The sequence below is a fragment of the Accipiter gentilis genome, chromosome 5 (assembly GCF_929443795.1).
Source record: "Accipiter gentilis chromosome 5, bAccGen1.1, whole genome shotgun sequence".
Lineage (NCBI taxonomy): Eukaryota > Metazoa > Chordata > Aves > Accipitriformes > Accipitridae > Astur > Astur gentilis.
In genome coordinates, this window is record NC_064884.1 from 42,708,635 (window position 1) to 42,714,962 (window position 6,328).

Genomic DNA, 6,328 nt, shown 5'->3' on the forward strand with positions numbered 1-6,328 from the left:
GTGCGCTGCACTAGATGGTGGTACCTGCAAAGAAAAAATCCCAGAGTGGCTTTCTCAGGGTTGCTCAGCACTGGGCAGCACAGCTCTGCACCTCCAGGTCACTGCCCCAAATTTAGGGTGAGGTATGCGAGAGGCACATTCTCCCAATGTACAAGGGGACAGGATTTGGCCCTTTCTGGTCCTGTACTGCAATAGACAAATTTGCCGGCATCATTCAGAAAGTAAGTAGCATTATGCATCTAAGAAGGCAGCGAAAGAAACCTTCTAAGAAAAAAAATCTTCACCCTGCAAAGTAACAAACAACCAAGAAATAATCATCCCTAGCTGAAAGTGTGCATTTTTCAGCAGTAAACCCCTTAGGTCTTCACAAAGCACCACAGTAGCATGAGCTTCGTTGTACGAATGCGGAAAGAAGATACAGCAGAGGTGGGAAGGGGGGATACCTTTCCCCAAATTTCCTCCCTGGCAATAAAATTATGATCTCCTGTGTCCCAGGAGACATAGATGATGGCAAAGCTGCAGATGAAAAAATTCAGTTGGCTTTAGTTAGTGTCACTCTCTGGGCTGTGCTGGTCTTTTCTCTAAATCCAATTACAGGAGCCCCGCGTACATCTATCCATCTTCTGCTGAAGACGCAGATGTGTCGGTGCTGTCACACAGGCCAGCATGAACCCTGAGAACTTCTGTCACCAGCCGTGATTCACAAAGGAAGAGAGCGGCTGGACTCCGGCAGCACAGGCTGAGTTTTTGGAGATGGGAGTTAATGAAAGGAGAAATTCTCTTGTAAACTGTGAGCGTGTTTGGTCTGGAGTCACCGTCCAAGAGCAAATATTGCTGCCTTTCAGCCTAAACCTACCATCTGAGAGCTGTGGTATAGGGTGGGGCAAGAAATGGGAGTTATTTCAGTAATACCCAGTTCCCAAGGAATATCCACTCCTACATCAACATTAATAATTCACCTGGAGAACATATTATACTGTCAGCTTTGCCACCTATTTCCCCACAAAGGGATCCCAGTCACCCCACGTTACCATCTTTTTTTTCCTGTGAAGGCCAAAACTCAGTTTAAAAAGTTTTGGCTTCTTAACTCTGTGTCATCAGCTGTAGCCCTGGGGCCTCTGGCGAGGGCAGAAATGGGGGAAAAAAATAACAAAACCTATCCATTTTCTTTGCAAGCTGCTCATTTAACCCTGACCCGCTGTGCCCTGGTGTGCAGCCCCACAGAAATGGGCTACAAGAAGTGGGTGGGGGAAAAGGGGGTTCACACCTGATGTTCCTGGCTCCCAGCGATGGACCTAGATGGACATCCTTGCCCTGTTCCCAAAAACAGCCACCTGGGAAGGGCTGGAAAAGACCAGAGCTTGTATCAAGCAGAAGCACTAAATGGGTATTAACATGCTGCAGGGTCTGAGCATCTCATAAACAACCCAGCTGATGCATTAACCAGCTTGGTTCCCTTCTCTTTAAACAAATGACCCAAAAGCAATTGTTGGGATGCAGGGAAAATGCACCATGTGGAAGAGATGAAGGAAAGTGGTCGTGTTTGCTTCTGAGCTGGCCAGCAAAGGGATCTACCAGAAATGCCCTTATAACAAGGCATGGGTGATTCCCATGGTCACAGTCAGAGCAGAGAGGTCTTCTGGTGTGAAAGTCTCAAATCTCTGCTCTGACTTTTCACCCTAAACTGAAATTACATTTCTGGAATTTTAGAATTCCTGGCATTTGCCTCAGAAATATCACATTGTTTTGTTTTAATAATGTCTAAAGGTTTGAGCAAAGAAAAAAAAACCCAAAATGTTCAGTGCTCTTAAACATCTGAGTATATTAAAAAGAACTTCAGTACATCCTACAAAGTGTATCAAAAATACCAACATCAGTATAACAGTGTAAAAATGTAAATGGGACAAGGAGGGCAAGGATTTTCATTCTGTGGGAGTGAGTCTACACAATTTTTTTTTTTTTAACTTTTTCCCCTGTGCTATGTTATCCAACCCAGTGTGTTACTATAAAATATTTCCAACAGATTTGCACTTGCAAATGGGGGCAACTCCAGTTAATTTTGCATCTACTGAGGACATGATACAAAATTCGGCATTTGTAGATAATCAACTGGGCAAAGTATGGGGAGCAAAGTCATATCTTTTATTAGACTAGCTAGCATAGTTGAAATAATAAAAAAAAAGATTTAGGAACAGCAACAAAACTGTCACTTAAGAAATGACATTGCTCTCTTGCTCAATTTCATATGATTGAGCCAGTAAGTTCATTAAGTTCATATCTTCCCTTCCTCTGCAAGAGTCTGTTTTTCATATTCAACTCCTACTCGAGGCTAGTTCGTTGTGACTTCTCATCTGCTGAAACTTAAACAGAATTTCTCAAAAGAGGATTTTTTTTTTCACTCCAAGAAAGTTCAACTGTGTGAAAACCAACCTGCTCAAGTTTCTTCAAATCATGACGGTTTCTAGACCAATCCACACCATTTTCAGGCCAGAGCTATGTAAAAAATAGAACTGTCCTCAGAGAAAATGCTTCAATGTTCCCTGTTGGGGACTACACGGGGTCAAGCAGCATGTTTGTCTTAGTGTTTCCCACCATAGTGAAAGCAAGTACAGCGTTGAAAACCTCCTTTTCCATCAATTCTGATGGGACTTTTCAAGATCCAGGTGGAAACAATTCATGTGCTGCTCCAAGAAATCAAGACCCATGCATTACAGAGCTTGGGAACAATTCTGCTTGGTTTCCCCCTGTTTGACACCTCAGGGGTTATCAGCAGGTCCACCCACTCAAAACCACCGGTCCCAGGCAGCTCGTGTCCCATCGCTGGGTCTGCCCGCAGGCAGGAGGCCATTTCCCAGTAGAGGGCTGTGCTGTTGAGGTCTTAAGTCCTTCAAACGTAGGCAATCTAGTTCCGTTCCTTCACCCAGAGGATGAAAGCCTTGTATCCTGTGTTGTTGGATGGCGGTGGCTTGGCATTAATTTTTCTCCCTTGACTTTAATTCCTGCAGGGAGCATCCTTTACAGCCTCGTAGCAGGGACACAGTTGTTTGTACGGCCATAAAGAGCCGTATAACATTTATAGACCTGAAGAAGAGGGGTATGTGCCAAAAGCTTCTGCATTTTCTAACTATATCTGCTGGTCCAATAAAAGATATTATCCCTCTGAACGTACTCCACCTTTGTCACAACATTTACGGTCTCTCCATGAAAGACTGCATATTCTATAGCATCAGGCGCGAGTGCTGCCCCAGCGACCACTCTGCAGAGATGCAATTCGCAGCGACACAAAGGCAATCTTACACAGCTCCTGCCTGGAAGCTAATATAAATTTGTACCCTCTTCAATGTTCCCTAGCCTGACAAGTAATATAAAGCTATCTTGTTGTCAGCAGGAATCAGGGCTAGACATTAAGTAAACCCCTGACCATGAAATCGGCTCTGGGATTAGGGATTTGTTGAGCCACAGGAAATGAAACTCAGCAGCTGGTGAGCAGAAGGACCGGGGAACTGGGAGGGACACTGGGATGGTTCGAGCTGTCACCAAGATGCAGCTTTTCCCACCATCACAAGATCTGCCGCTTTTCTTCTACGCAGCATACATTTGCAAAGCCCTCGAGCAATTTTTCTCTGACTTGTTATTCCTACTTCAGCTGGAGGTGAATAGTCAAAAGTCCAAAATTTCTCACAAATGAAGAACCTGCATAAAAGTGCAGAAGTTTGAGTGCTATCAAGTGCTGTGCTCTCTCATCATTATTTTTTAATTTTTTTAACTTTTGCTTTATATGAATTCCCAGACTGAAAGCAATTTTGAACCAAAATGGAAATTATTATTTTGATCATATTAAAGCAAATATAGTCTCAGGATTTCTTTTTTTCCCGGCTTTTATTATAAATATGACCTTTCCCCACAAGTAGCTGTAAATCCACAGAGGTGGCATTTGAGGAAAAGACTTTCATCAACAAATTCCCAGCCAGCTATTACTCCAGATTTGGAAGCAACATCTCATCATGTCTCCAACTGCCCATTCAGCCCTGCTATAAGAAATCACACAGTGCTGTGTGCCCCATATCCTGCATTAATCCAACAGCTTTTCCAATTTGTTGTAGTCCAGCATGAGTTACCGTAGCATTACATTTAACACCAGGTGATCACGCTAAGGCTCAGACATCAGCAGAAGTATTGGCCAGGCCAAGACATGAATCCCTTATTTTATTTCTGCACATGGCAACCTCTGGCTTTTTTTTTTTTCTCCTTTTTCAGTAGCAAGGCTGCAGTTTCAACAGCAAAGGGCACAGGGATTTATTACAAGCAGAATAAAAACTGAGTACCAAAGGGAAGATTAACAGCAGCCCTCTTGCTGAGTCCTACTATCGGGGACCTTATAATTCACTGGCTTCTCTCAACTTTATGCCTTTAGTGGGATACACTGAAGCAGCTCGACAAAAACCAACCCTAGAGCGAGCATAATAGATGGGTTTGCTGCAAACAAGTATTGCAGAAATTGTGCAGTGGAAGTGGGAAGGTGCAAAAATTTCCTCCGTGTACCCTGCAGGGCAGTGCTGGCCGGGCACAGGACAGCGATGCCCCACAGGTTCTTTTTCAGGTGATCCCTGATGTGTCCCTGAGTTTTTCCTTGAAGAGCAGGCAACGCTGCAGAGCAAATCACGCATCCTTCTTGCAGATCCCTTGGGATGGCATCCTTGGCGTGGATTTTGGTGAGGGCCAAGGGGGTGCTTTGGCCATCAGACCACTCCGCCATGGGTTTGCACCCCTGGAATAGGGAGCAGGGAGTGGAATGGACTGGTGGGGCTGGCCCTGGCTGGGGAGAGTTTCCAGCCAAGTTGCAAAGATATTTGCTGAACGCAGACTCCTGGGATTTTCCTAGAGTGAAACCAACCTAAATTGACTTGAGCAGCCAGGCTGTTCTCAGTCCCGGGTTTCTCTTTATCTTTATCTTTTATTCAGCAGGCTAAACGTTCTTGCCAGTGGCACATCTCATGTTGCAGCATTTGCTTGGCCGCTCTGTGCCTCATCAGCCCTTATGATAAAAAAAAAATAAGCAAACCAGCCTTTCCTCCCAGCCTCCGGGCAATTTGCTATTCTGATTCAGCAGTTTGTTTGGGTTTAATTGCAATTATGTTCTTGTGTGTTTAATTAACCCGGTGCTCTTGTTGTTGCTGCCAGGCTAATGGCAGCACCAAGACACTGTAGAACCCAACGTCTTCCCGGGGACAAGCTGTGGCCGGTGGAAAAGGAGGGCAGCTGGGCAGTGCCAGCCGCTCGGAGATGCTAGCAAAGGAATTTCTGCCTTGCTGTAGGCACGGTTTCACCATGCCCTCTTCCCACAGCAACCCCAACCTCCCTTGATTTCCAGCTGTCCTGTGCTGGACCTCCATAGCCCTGCAAGAGCTAATGCCTCCCTCCTGCCTTTCCCTAGAGCAGCAGAAGAACCAATGCAGGCAGCACTGGGCGAGGAGGTAGAGGAGCAAAGGGCAAAGTGCTCCTGACAGCAATACACCCCTTGGCTCGTTTGCACCTAGGAGGGTTTCACAGAGTTGTGCTCAGCCGAGCACCATTTCTCAAGAACCAAAGCCTCCAAAAAGTGGGACGAGTATTGACAAACCTTGAAATGCTTTCACTTGGATGTGGTCAGCTGGGTTCATTCCAGCGGCGGCCGTTCAGTTCTCCACCTGAATTTTGTAAAAGCAGAAGGAAAGTCTTTGATTCGCGCTTCAATCTTTTTGTTGATGTCCTGGTTTCAGCTGGGATAGAGTTAATTGTCTTCCTAGTAGCTGGTGTAATGCTATGGTTTTGAGTTCAGTATGAGAAGAATGTTGATAACACACTGATGTTTTCAGCTGTTGCCAAGTAGTTTTTACACTAAGTCAAGGTTTTTTCAGCTTCCCATGCCCAGCCAGCAAGAAGGCTGGAGGGGCACAAGAAGCTGGGAGGGGACACAGCCAGGACAGCTGACCCAAACTGGCCAAAGGGGTATTCCATACCATGGGACGTCACATCTACTATATAAACTAGGGGGAGTGGAACTGGGGGGAATCACTGCTCAGGGACTAACTGGGCGTCGGTTGCCAGGTGGTGAGCAATTGTATTGTGCATCACTTGTATATTCCAGTCCTTTTATTATTACTATTGTCATTTTATTAGTGTTATCATTATCATTATTAGTTTCTTTTCTGTTCTATTAAACTGTTCTTATCTCAACCCATGAGTTTTACTTCTTTTTCCCAATTCTCTCCTCCATCCCACTGGGTGGGGGGGAAGTGAGTGAGTGGCTGCATGGTGCTTAGTTGCTGGCTGGGGTCAAACCATAACA